Consider the following 13,027-nt stretch of genomic DNA (forward strand, 5'->3'; position numbering starts at 1 on the left):
AGAAAAAGTATTAAAGATATCGGTCACGAGCGTCTTGAGGGTGAAACCGAGAAACAATAAAGGTCTTTATAGCTTGGGGATCCGTGTCTCTCCGCCGATGGAATTGTTTTATTCGTTTCTGCAGCAGACGCGACGGGCTTCCACTCCGTTCCCTTCTCGCGAGTCACTGTAAAGTTCCAATAATAATGCCGCTTGCCAAATTGGTCGATGTCTCTCGCGTGGAAATTGAAAGTGTTCGAACTCGTTCAGACTTCGCGCCCTCTTCGGTGAAAATCCCAGCGCAGATATTTCCAAAACTTCTCGATATTGTTTCGAAATGTTCTCTTCGAATTTCATAAAATGGAACTTCATGAAACCGGTGTTATACGACTAGACTGCGAATGTTTATACAAACGCATATTGCTACAGATTTTTACGTGATTACAAAAATATATTTTATATTATATTTCCCACATTTCCACATTATATTTCTCCATATTGGCCCACATAAAAAAGCTGTAAAATGCAACTTTTAATATTTTCTCTACAATTCCGATCAATTGCAATTTTTTAAAAACTTTCTTTTCGCATCCTATAGTAAACTAATTGCTCTAGCTTCCCAAAAAAGTTCAGATACGAATATTAATTCGAGTAACTGTACTTAATATTAGATTGTTCCAAAAGTTTCTTTCGGAACGTGTTCCTTTAATGTTGCTAAATAAATTCAAACAATGCGATAATCTTTATGTTAATGTTTTAGTACTTCCTAACATGAATTTGCATCATGTGCATGAACCGAAAACCAACACTTTTGGGACAACTTAATATTTATTTAGCAATAGTAAAGGAACACATTCCGAAAGAAACTTTTGGGACAACCTAATACAGATCTTCAAGGAATAAAGTTACCATAATTTCCTTGCTAGTCCTCGGTGAATGGGGCGGTTTCTATTATGGATTCATCAACCCAAAGTATCAAAACAGTGGAGAAGTTGATGCGGGCAGATTGCGATTCTTTCTTCATCTCGTCGCGAACGCTGCGGTCAATTGTGCTTTGAACGAAATAAACATTTCGCAGCAACAACAGCACCAACGGGAGAGGTGGCGGTTTCGCGTAAACAAAGAATAACGGAAGACGAAACCGGCGAATAACCGTGGAAGCAGAGATCCGAGTGGCTAGTAAGATTATCAGTTGCTGTCGCGTACGGAACAAAGGGAACTTTGAAATTAAATAACGGAGAACAAAACCGTGGAAAATGACCCGACTTTCGAGAGTAATTCCACGGCAGACGGGACTTCTCCTGGAATTTCTGTGCCCGTTTCTGCAACGTGGCGCGCAAGGCGTACGAAGGCGTAATTCAATTCTCTCGACGTAATTAACCGAGCAGTAATGCGAATAAATTGTCGGAAAAGTTATTAATTATTCCCAAGTACGTTGAAACGTTTCATTTACTGTGATCAATAGACAATGCACAGATAACAATGTATTTCATCGTTCAATGATCTTAACAAGTCGATAATAATGTAACAACATTCTTCAATTCATCTAATGTATTTACAATTTCACAATTTCGTCAAATCCGCAGTCTAGTGATCGAAAAGTATCAGGGCTGAATTTTTTAAATATCTCGTGTTATCCATTTTCATATATTTCAGGTTTTCTTATGTTGGTTGCACTCTCTTTATCATCTGTGCAAAATGTCATTATTGTCTTTTGTTTTTCCCGGCGATTTTTAACTTGTCCAATGGCGATCATCCTTCTCGCACTCAATCACAGTAGTAAATCATTTGGATGCGGAATAATCCAAATTCTCTATCGAGGCTTCGTGAACCTCCGATATCTATTAAGGTTTCTGTCAATTATCACGTAAGACAATTTTTTTAGAAATCGCAATCGAAGGTTATTTTAAAGAAAAAACATTTAAGGGGCGGCATTTCCAAAAATTGTCATCGTTCTGAGAAAATCTACCACACTGTGTCAATTAATATAAAATCCTTTGAACACTTTGGAGACGGTGTCAACCTCAACGTGTGGAAATTCTCGGAGTCTATTCATGTTTCGGAAACCCGTGAAGTTTATTCAAGCTTCCAGGAACCCTTTGGAACCTACGATACACCTAAAACCTCACTAATCCAACGACGTTTCGGGAAACGTAAATTCGTGGAACTTCCCGTATCTTCACGAATTCTTTGAACACAGGCTGACGCTTTATAAATCGTTAAAAGTACTGACTTTTTTACCTTCAAAAATACTAGACGCTGTTGGAATAAATCTCGTTCTGCCTCGGTCACTGCTATATCGCGACTTTTCAAGTAGAAATGTGCAGAGATAACACGACGAATGTTCAGAACGCCGCGACGCGTCGCACCGTGCCGAATACTAAATCCCGTGTCCAACTTTTATCATTATATTTCCTCTCATTCGAGAAATTCGTAGCAATTCAATATCGTGTTCCGCGCACGCCTTCTGTCGACCGGATCGTACACATTAACCGTACAGAGCTCTCGAAATCGTGACGATTCAACGTGAAAAATAGGTCAACGACTTAAAAAGATTTTTGGTGATTTTCTAGTACGGACAAACCATTCGATAGATCACTGTGCAAAAATATCTTCCGTCACGTTTCGACGTTGCACCCTCGCTGAAAGAGCACTTGCAAAAAAATTAAATTTTCACTATTACACTTCATTCCGTATTTATGCATTCGTGACAAAAATGAATAGATCAAATACGAAACTATGGACATTAGAAGAATTCCAGAACATCGTTACGCTATTTTAGACTCATTGAAATTAGCAAAAGAAAAAATTCATTTTATTTCCACCTCTCATAATAAACCATTTTTATTTTGCATTGGAATCCGCAGTTCAGTTGTTTCTTTTATGTAGAATGTTTCCGGTTGCACCACGACTTGAGAACCACCCGGTACGGAATAGAAACGCGCACTAAACGATTGAAGAAATTTAAAGTGTAAATCCCGAGTAAAAATGTGCGCAGATGACATCAAACGATCCTCGGATGGACAGATAATCAGCCTGACGTTCTGATAGTTCCGATAAGAGAGGCTCGCGTTCCGGGCAGCTGAAACAATGATCATTATCGTCCTGGCCGTAGTAATTGCTCGACGTATCGTCGTTGAAATCGTTTTTATCCGCCACGGCATCGCGTGTACAACGGTGAGTTAACACGAGACTTAATTAGGAGACGTTTCGCAGTCGGTAATGGCTTCGAGTCACCAATTTATTGCGCGTCGCGGTGAAAAAAGGCCGTGCTTCCGTGGAACCAGGTCGACAAGATGAAAAAAAGAAGAGCCGAACTGCCTAGCGACTATTTTGCTATACCAAACTAAACACCGAGAGGAAACGAACGGAACGGAAATCCTTATTCTGCGAAATTCATTTTCATCGACGAGCTGATAATCGCTGGATTGCAAATTTGCAATTCTCCAACGTTCTACGATTGTAGAGTTGCAAAATAAAATGTTGGGAACAGATGAAACATTTTCTGGCAACACAGTGATCCTGGAAATTCCAGAAACCAGACGTTATTTATTGAATGAAATAAAAACTGGACAGTTGTAACCAAATTCGATACAATCCACATAAAGCGGGTGTAAGTATTCACAGACCCTTTCATCCCTGTGATAACGAGTCAGGTTAGTAATCAAAACTTTAAAAAAATCTACTACAAATTGTACCTCCCTTTCACAAAAATCACAAAAACCGAACGAACTTATTTGCCAACCCAATATATACACCAACATAAAGAATTGAATAATATTAAACAAATGTTATCCATCATTGTATAATAGTTGATTAACGCCGGCGTAAAATTCGCGATAATCATTAACATCGTCCTCGTCCTCGCGAGCGACCTTAAATTCGCGAGCAGCGCACAAAAAATAGGACAGTCGGCCATTCTTCTAATTCGTTGTTAGTCAGCGGGACAAAAAAACACTGGCTTTCGTGCGATGAAAAGCTCTTTTGAAAAAAAAAATGGAAAAAATAGAATACGTCGCTCATCTGGCTGTTTGCGGTGAAACGGGACAAAAAAACGAGGTCCACGTGGCGAAAAAAAGGAGAGAAACAAGAATGGAAAAAAAAATAATACGAACCAGCGGCTTTTCATTTTTCCGGCATAGGATTTCTATTACTAATGCATCGGTTACATCGGGACCATTGTTCCGATTTTCTCGTAGACGGGGAAAGGGGGCGCGGAGAGTGGAGGGGAGGCGACGTCGCGCGCGTCGCACTGAACCGGTGAAAATTGTCTTTGTTTTCCGGTCGCCGGGGGAGAAGGAATTCCTCCGCGAGGAAATTCAATCATTTTCCCGCGATCGGATCTCCGCGGATCCCGACAACCCTTAAAACGGATCTCGACAAAAAAAAAACGTGAAAAGGATCTTCTCTTCACTCCCTCACTCCTCGCTTTCTCTCGGTCTCCATTTCTCTCGGCGTAGTATTCCGTATCGGGACAGCAGTAACTGTTCTAATGACTCCTATTGAACGATTGTTCTCGCACCTTTCAACAAATATCGACGGGAACACTAAAATCGTTCGTGTTTTCGGGAAAATTAAATGGACGAATTATGGGAATCTGGTTAATCCTCCTACCGGATAATCCGAGCGGTTATAATATCGTGTGAAAAGCAAACGTGAAATTATATTTCTTTTTTTTTTATAGATGCGCGCGATTATCGGAACGCGAATGTCCATGTAAATTGTTATTTCCATAAGCCGATTTGCGAAAATAGAGACCCGACAAAAATTTCATTCTTCCGCACAGCCGCTTTTAAGACTGAAAACCGTGTTTATTCCCACGTTTATTTAACCGGAGGATTAACAATTGAAATGAGATAGAAACTTTTATCGTTAACGTTAAACCACTGCCGGCCAAATGACCGGTTTTAGATTTTTTATTTACAATTGAAGGGATGGATGGATAAAAGTGTCAAGTAACAAATTGTTCGTTTTCTGTAAAAGAGTTTTTAGCGAGGTATGTTGTCCTTTTTTGATGAATGAAGATAACAACACAAATCAATTACAAATATAGATATTGTTATGGTTAATCTCTAATACAAAAAAAAAGATAATAATTATCTTCATTCATCAAAAAAGAACAACATATTTTGTTAATAACTCTTTTACAGAAAACAAACTTGACACCTTTATCCATCCACCCCTTCAATTATTGAAATTATAAGGGTGTTTTCATGGGATTGTTTGAATACATTCTTTTATTCCAGTAAATAAATTTAATCTGTGACGGTCGGTAGGTTTAGTGTTCAAGGAAATATTTGAAAATACGAATAATCGCAACGAGATTGGATTAGCTAGGTCGAATAATTGTTGCCAGGGGTAGTATACCAACTATTCGACATTACAATTTTACGAAGCAATGCTGTATCTTTGGACGTCTTTCATCCGCGAAATTATCCGTCGGTTCTTAATTCGGCCGTCACTCCATCCGCAGCGTCTTTAATATGAATAATTCCGTTTCAAAGGAAATTTCTTTTGCAAAACTCCATTCCCGGGGAATGGAAACCGGGTAGAATCGAGATCGAAAATGGCTCGCTTCGCTTCGAAATGGGTCAGACACGTGTCTCTGCCAGTACTTATTACAAGAACGGTGGTTCCCTACAACAGAGCGAAAGCCAGCCGAGGTACCTTGTTACCGAGAAAATACACCCTCGAAATAAGTTATTTTATCAGCGGACGGGAGGTACGAACCGTGCCGGCGAGTGTTGTTCGCCAGTTAGTCGCGGAAATTTTGTTGTTTAGATACAAGCCGCGCCAGAAGGCAACTCTCTCGTCCCGGCGATTCTGACTAGTTTAAGGGAGGCTAATTAACGTTATCAAGGTAACGCGATAATCCGACAGTTAAATTCGCCGGCGGTTGTTGCCAAGCGACGATGCTTTAAACGCGTCCGCATGCGCCACCGACTCCGTTGTCTCTCGCCAAAAAAAATACCCGCTTCATATTTCTCATTTTTTCGTCATCCTCGGAAATACATTCTACAAATGGCGCAATTTTTAGAAATTATTTTTTACATCGCTGTATTAACCCCTTGCCTTAATGTTTAATCCGAAGGTTTCGGGTTGGAATATTTTGCCTCATTTTCAAAATTATTTATATTTCTTCAAAATCAATCTGAAATGTTTAGATTGCTAAAAATAAGTAAGATGGTGTCTGAAGACCATGACATCACTGAAACGTCATTTTAAGGCAAGAGGTTCGCTGCGCCATTTTTAAACATTTTAGGAATGATCCAGAAGAAGTAGCAACCCCTATGCTCCACGTATACGTTTCAGTTTCTCGAAAAGGACGCTAATAATTGACGAACTTTGTTTTAAATGTCTTTTTTCTTCTTTTCAATCCTCCATTGATGACATAGGAAGTTAATGGCGACTACTGTTCCCCATCGATGCCCCCGTTTTCCACTAAAGGATCGTTGCTATCCTTTTCGCAAAACAAACAAACAAGCCGCTCTTTTGTCTCGGCTCGAGACGTGCCTCTCGGCTAGCTCGTATTATCAATGACGTCAAAACGCTTAATCGCGCGCTACGGATTTTCATTGGAGACCGAGTTTATAGAATGCAGGGTTTTTATGGAACGAAACATAAATATCGAACGCGTCACGAATGCAGTATTTTTTATTTTTCCCCTCCGGTCTTCTAGCAGTACATTCTAATTATTAAACATTGACCGCGAAACGTGGTCTTGAAGATACTAAGGCAATTGTTTAAACAGACTAATTTTTTTTTATCATTTTAAACGGAGTTTTTAAATATTATTCCGTTTATCTAGAATTCCGAGAAAGTTCGGTAACGTCGCGAGCACGTTCCTCAAACGTTCGTCGACGTTGTGTGATATTTGCATTATGTAATCGCCGAGCCACGGTAGAAACAAAAACAAGACCAAGATAAGCCGCAGATAAAAGTCGAAGTAGAACGCGCGTAGAACGAGCAACGTCTTCTGGTATATTTAATGCACCATGAAATTTCAAAATTCTTCCTGAACGACCGTGGCCAGTTTTTTCTCTGTACATCATGAACGGACCTTTCTCCCGAATGGAGATTTGATTTGGTAACACGCGAATTGTAAACGACGGGAGATTGAAACGGCGAACGAAGAGAGAAATAAAGGGGAAAATAAAAACTGACCAATTCGGGGAGAAAATTTGCTCTTCATATGGCACTATTCATCTGCGCGTCGTGTAACAAGTGTAACTTTTAGGTTCTGCTGACCTTTGCGGACAGCTGTTTGTATCGATTTTTTGTTTTATCCGTGCAAGCACTCTGAAAGGCCGCGTTCCTATCGAGCACTGTTTCCAATTAAAAGATTCTGCTTGATAATTAATGAGAAATTTCTTCCGGGAGCAGATTTAATTGTACTCCTTTTTTTTACGTAATTACTTTAAATTGGAAAAGTCCGTTCGCAGATAGAGAACAAATTTCTCGTCGTTCGCGAGAAATTGAAAGTTCCAGCGTTTCGTTAAAAATTACGACGAAATGGAAATGGCTTTTGCGAAAACGAATACGAAACTCGCGCACGAAATTATTCGCACCTTTTCTATACATTTTCGTTCGAATATTTTATTCGGTATTAGCATTTAGTAGGATATATCCGAAGGAAGAACTTGCAGGAAATATTTATTTATCGATGTATAAAAAATCAGAATAAATTTTCTACGTTTCGCTCGAACGTGAGAAACAGAATGACAGAATGTCTGCACGCGGAAGAGAGTGGTCCCGTGTGAATAGCACTCATTACACGATCGTTAACGATGAAAATGAAATCAAAGACCAAACGCAAGTACGGTGTTTCACTCGGTGATCCTTGAACCCCGGTGCAAAATACTCACTACCCAGAGGAACGGCACGCGAGAGTGCGTAAATCCACAATCAGCGGGGGCAAAGTATATTTTCCGAGCTCCTTGAATCCCACTGCAAAAACAACGGTAACAACAAGGACGAAAATAAAAATCAGTCACAAAAAATCCCCAGCACTCTCGATTCCAGCAGCGCGAACCAATCAGTTTCGCACTCGTTCGTGCTCGGAGGGTGCTCGAAACTTGACAAACCGAGCCAGCGAATTCACGGGTCCGTGGCTCACGTGTTTCCACCCCCAAAGCGCCGATTAATCTTTTACACGATCGTGAAACCGGGGGAAAAACCCGTTCACGGGCATCGTGAAAAAAAGTGAAAAATTACGGTGCACGGCGAACGCTTACCGGGATAGAGATAGAGAGACAGATATATTCGAGGAAAAAGACGTGTTTCTTTCTTGACGTTTCGAGACGTCACGCTCGGAGAACGCCGCGATCGTAATCGAAACGTAATATGCGTCGACGACGATGACGATAACGATAACGACACCGGCGCGGGTAAAGTCCTCGCGGAAGGATCGTCGCGAGGTAACTGACGTTTCGCCGGTGTGTTCATAGTCGGATAGAATCGCGCACCCTCCGGTCGTCCCTGTCTCCGCCGCCCAGTCAACCTTTTCCACCCCCTCGGCCAAGCTACCCTCGTTGCTCGACCCCAGGACACCGTTCCCAGCCCGCCTAGAAACTCCACCCCCTGACAGCACACGGTGGTGTGTCTCGTCCTCTGTGACGCAGATGGACGGTGTCATAGGACGCTACCTCTCGAATGGACTCCTCCTAGCTATTGTCTTTCCGCCGCCTATCTACGTCCGCGACGGGGGCTACCGTCTCGAAACCGTCCTGGTCCTACTTCCCATCTACCGAACCCCTAAACCAGCCTCCCTGGCAACCGATTTTTTCCCTAACCTCATCCAGGTGACAGCAGTGGCAGCCCTCATATCGTCGGTTTCATATGGAAATTGCACAAGTCCAAAAGGAAATTTTACAGGAGACGAAAAAAAAAACGATTTAAGGGGGTAGACTTTTGGTAAATCTCTAGGGAATTATATTAGAGATTCCAATAAATAAATTAAGATGAAATTTATTAACAAAACTTTAATAGAATTAAATTCTTTGATCACAATATTTTTAGATCCTACTTCATTGATGGCAAACTATTGATTAAACAAATTGTATTTTGTCAACGACAAGAAAATAACTTTTTTAAACATTTGAATATAACGCCAACTTCACAACGCTAACTTCACATTGGTGAGTGTCGCTACAGTCGCCACAGACTCGTCTTTCCAGGATTGCAGGGCTACGGAATGCGCGTTCTTATTTCTTGGTAATTAATACAAAGTTTTTCAGTAATCAAGAACGCTAGACAAAAGATCGATCTATGTATAGGTCGCAATCGCCCTATTTTTAAAAAGTCCTATTTTTACGTTTACTAGGCGTAATTTGCACTATTCGGAAGCATACACAGCTGCGACAGCAACAAGCTGCCGAATAATGCAAATTACGCCTCGTAAACGTAACAAAAAGTTGCAACACAATTCGTTTTGTACAAAAAGTTCGAAACGGTTCGAGTTACAAAAAAAAATACTAAAAATTGTATTGTTTGAACCTATAAAAAAAAAAACATTTTCTAGAGCTGTATCAATTATACACATCCTGAAAATTTCATCAAAATTGGCTCACGCGGGAAAAAACAACAATGAAAGATGTGAAATTGACTGATTTTGATGAAATTTTCAGAACATGTATAATTGACGCAGATCTACAACATGTACGTTTTAAATTTTCAATACCGGCTCACATAAAACAGTTTAGGAATTTTCGCTGAAATTCCGACCAATTTTTTTACATTTTTTTATCGTCTTTTTTCTTTGCAGTATACTCTTTTGAATCTGCGCTGAACATCGTCTGCCACGACACGCGATAAGTGTTACAATACTGGTCGCCATTGTTTTTCCAGCGCACACGTTTCCCAAGGTGAACCTGCTTCTTTTCCGCGACGCTGCTCACGAAAATACAATCGTTGCGTACGATACAGAACGAAGCCAAAGGAGTGAGTGGGACACGTGGGAACAAGATATAAAAATAATTATCGGACACGACTACCATTTATCTTCTACTTGTCGCGTTCGTAAATATATGTGGCGTCGCAATTCGTGTCTTCGAGCTGTTAGTAACTCGCAGCGGACTACCATTTTTCGAGTAAATCGTAAATTTGCACGTCATAAAATTGTGTATTCTAACTCTTTTAAGACTCGCGAGACCATTCGTCTCAAGTAGTCATTTTACAAACAGCGCTGGGGTATTTGTTCGCAAATATAACTGTTTACCGGCGGTCACGTCTTCTCGGTTCCATTTGTTTTTCCGTCAACACTGGAACCTGTTGTATTCCATTTTGAAAATAACGTTATTATCCATTACTCTTGCTTACATTGGCAGCTTCCCTTCTCTTCAACATTTTTAGCCGAGTATCATTTTTCATCATTTTATTTATGGTGTCCCAAAAATGTATTTCCTTGATGAAGATAATATTTGAGATCATTCGAAGAAACTTTTTCCTTTGCGAAAATGTTCTCCGCAGCTTCGTTACCGAGTTATTAACGAAAAACACGGACGAATCAGGGCGCGGCTACAGCTGAGTATGGTGTTGCCGTTGGCCGAGCCGGAATCCGTCTACAGTAGCCGTGCCCTGATTGGTCAGCGTTTTTCGTTAATAACTCCATAACGAAGCCACGGAGAACGTTTTCGCAAAGGAAAGTTTCTTCAAATGACCTCGGGAATCACCCCTTTCAAGGAAATCGTATATAAAATAAGCAATTCCTTTTAATATAAATTAAATCAGGCAAAGTTAGTGCCAAGGCCGGATGAACAAGTTTTTTGTCATTGAAAAACACACTTGGAGCATGAAAGATAATAAAAAAAATAATAGTTACGATTATCTCATTTTGTCGGTAATATAAAAAACCTGAAAAAGTTGATTCAATTTGGATCAGAAGCGACCCAACTCGGTTTCTTCGCGCGAAATAAATTCAAGGAAGCCTCGGGTCACGGTACGAAGGATATGTTTTATGCGTGCACACCGTGAAGATGCGAGCCGAGAGCGCACGCGCACAGAAAATTCTTGCCATTGTTTTCGCAACATCTGCATATGCATCGGCTGCGCATAACATTTGATACAGGTTTTCCATTTTGAATGGAACACTTGCGTCGCCATCCGTGCTCTTTTTCCCTACCCCTTTGTCGCGCGAGACAGGCCACCGCGAAACCGCGACGTGCGCCGCTTGCTAAGCGCAATTAACAAGAGTTATTAACGTGGACAGCCTCGATTAAACATCCGGAACATGTAAATTGTCCCGTCCCACGAGCGTCTGTGTAACGGTGCGAAATAATCGGTCGTGAAATTTATTAACTTTGAGAAAGAGTCAACGTTCCGCAGACTTTCAGAACTTTCGATGCGTGCTCTCCGTTGTTACAATTTTTCCAATCTTCCTTTCACCGAGGGAACGGGAGAGAGAGTGTGTGTAAAATATTTATTTGTAAAATCAAAATGAAATATTCAAAATGACTAATTATTTATTATCTTAACTGGAGATAGAGTACTACGTGACTAAACGAAATATTATTGTCTCGCGATCGGCGGTGCAGCGTTTATGGATCGAGAGCAATCAAACGGAATACAAAAAACGGGAGATCAAACTTCGGATGGTTTGAAAAACGATCGGTCCGTTTGGTCTCTCGTTTTTCAAGCGGAGGTTCTCCCTATTCTCGAGTTGGTCAAAGCAGCGCTGTATGTACTTCGTACGCTCGTTATAAAATCGTCTCGATCGTGCGCTACGCGATAAACCCGATAGATCATCGTAAATCCATCGAACAAGTTCTGGACGTGACGCTCTCTTTTACTCTCGATCGCTCCTCTAAATTCCGAATGCACTCCGGCGCGGCTCTCCACTCGAGCGAGACGAAAAATGTTTCTCCGTCGAAAGGGAGATCAAACACGCCCGCATCCGTTCTAAAATTAATCGCTCCGATTTGGTCCGACGCGGGCCGGGAAAAATACCCGACCGAAGTCCAGGTGAAACGGTGCGGTGCGGCGCGGCGGACGAACTTCGCGATGGAAAATAGGAATTCAGGCCGTCCTGATACAACTGGCCTGGTTTCCGGTGGTCCACTTTCGAACTCCGTTCCTAACGATTATCGACTCGATACCCAACGATCGCCTTAACAAATGTTTCGCTCTCCTTTAATCGTTCGAACGGAAATCGGCACTGAGCGCTACACCAGAAGAAATTCCGGTAGCTGCGGAGCTAGTTAACTGTTCAAGGTCATCACCGATAGGGATTCCAGATTTGTTCTAGATGCAGCGTTATGGGATCGTTGTTTCACTTTTAACCCTTAGTATGTACTCGAATCGTGACTCTGAGACGCTACATTACTAACCCTTTACACTCGGTTGTCCACTCTGAGGCACCACTCAAAATTGCTGTACCATTATTCAAAATATTGTTTGCATTATCAAATATATCCGTGTCTAATCAATTACTAAACATTTAGCTATTGTATTATATCAATTTCATATCCATCTAATTTCAAGAATCATAGGGAATGGAAATATCCTAGATCGGAAGGAATGCTCAATTTTCAACTTAAAATATGCTAAAATATTAGCATTTAAGGCACGCAATTTCGTTTGAGATTGCAGGAGAACAACTTTCGCCAACAATGATGTCAGACAACTATGCAAAGTTACCAAAATAGTCCGCCCCATCGTAGTGTCCAACTACTACCGCGGTATCTCATGTATAGCGCTATTTTAATAACATTTAACGCGTTTTTCATTGTTCGATAAATATTTATACGTTACGATACGTCACAGTTCTGGTAGCAATATAAATAGCAGACTGTTCAGGGTCGACTAACAAGAATAACTTCATGTTCGGTTGCACTCAACTCCATCTTGTTTACGTTCAACCGAACGATATTTAATTCGCTGCTTTTGGTTGAAATAATATTTATTTCGAACGTAAACGCTCCATACTCCGGGTCGTCGTTACGGGAACGAAATATTATTCACGAAACAGATGGGACTCTGAAGGGTTTTGTTAAAAAGGATAACGAAGATTCTAGCTCAGCTTGCTTCCCGTATTATTGTTATATAATGTTAT

At 40.9% G+C, this 13,027-nt stretch overlaps 1 protein-coding gene across 3 annotated transcripts in view; it reads right to left on the reverse strand.

Moving 5' to 3' along the window:
• Positions 1-13,027, reverse strand: part of Mtd (TLD domain-containing protein mustard) — a 253,295-nt gene that overhangs the window by 223,009 nt on the left and 17,259 nt on the right. Inside the window, exon 1 of one of the 3 annotated variants that reach the window (XM_076427937.1) lies at positions 8,214-9,328. The exons of the other annotated variants lie outside the window; for them this stretch is intronic. The gene's annotated coding sequence lies outside the window, so the exon portion shown is untranslated. Of the gene's footprint in view, positions 1-8,213; positions 9,329-13,027 lie in introns of those variants that run through there. 3 annotated transcript variants of the gene reach the window in all.

Source organism: Lasioglossum baleicum, chromosome 7 (assembly GCF_051020765.1).
Source record: "Lasioglossum baleicum chromosome 7, iyLasBale1, whole genome shotgun sequence".
Taxonomy (NCBI): domain Eukaryota; kingdom Metazoa; phylum Arthropoda; class Insecta; order Hymenoptera; family Halictidae; genus Lasioglossum; species Lasioglossum baleicum.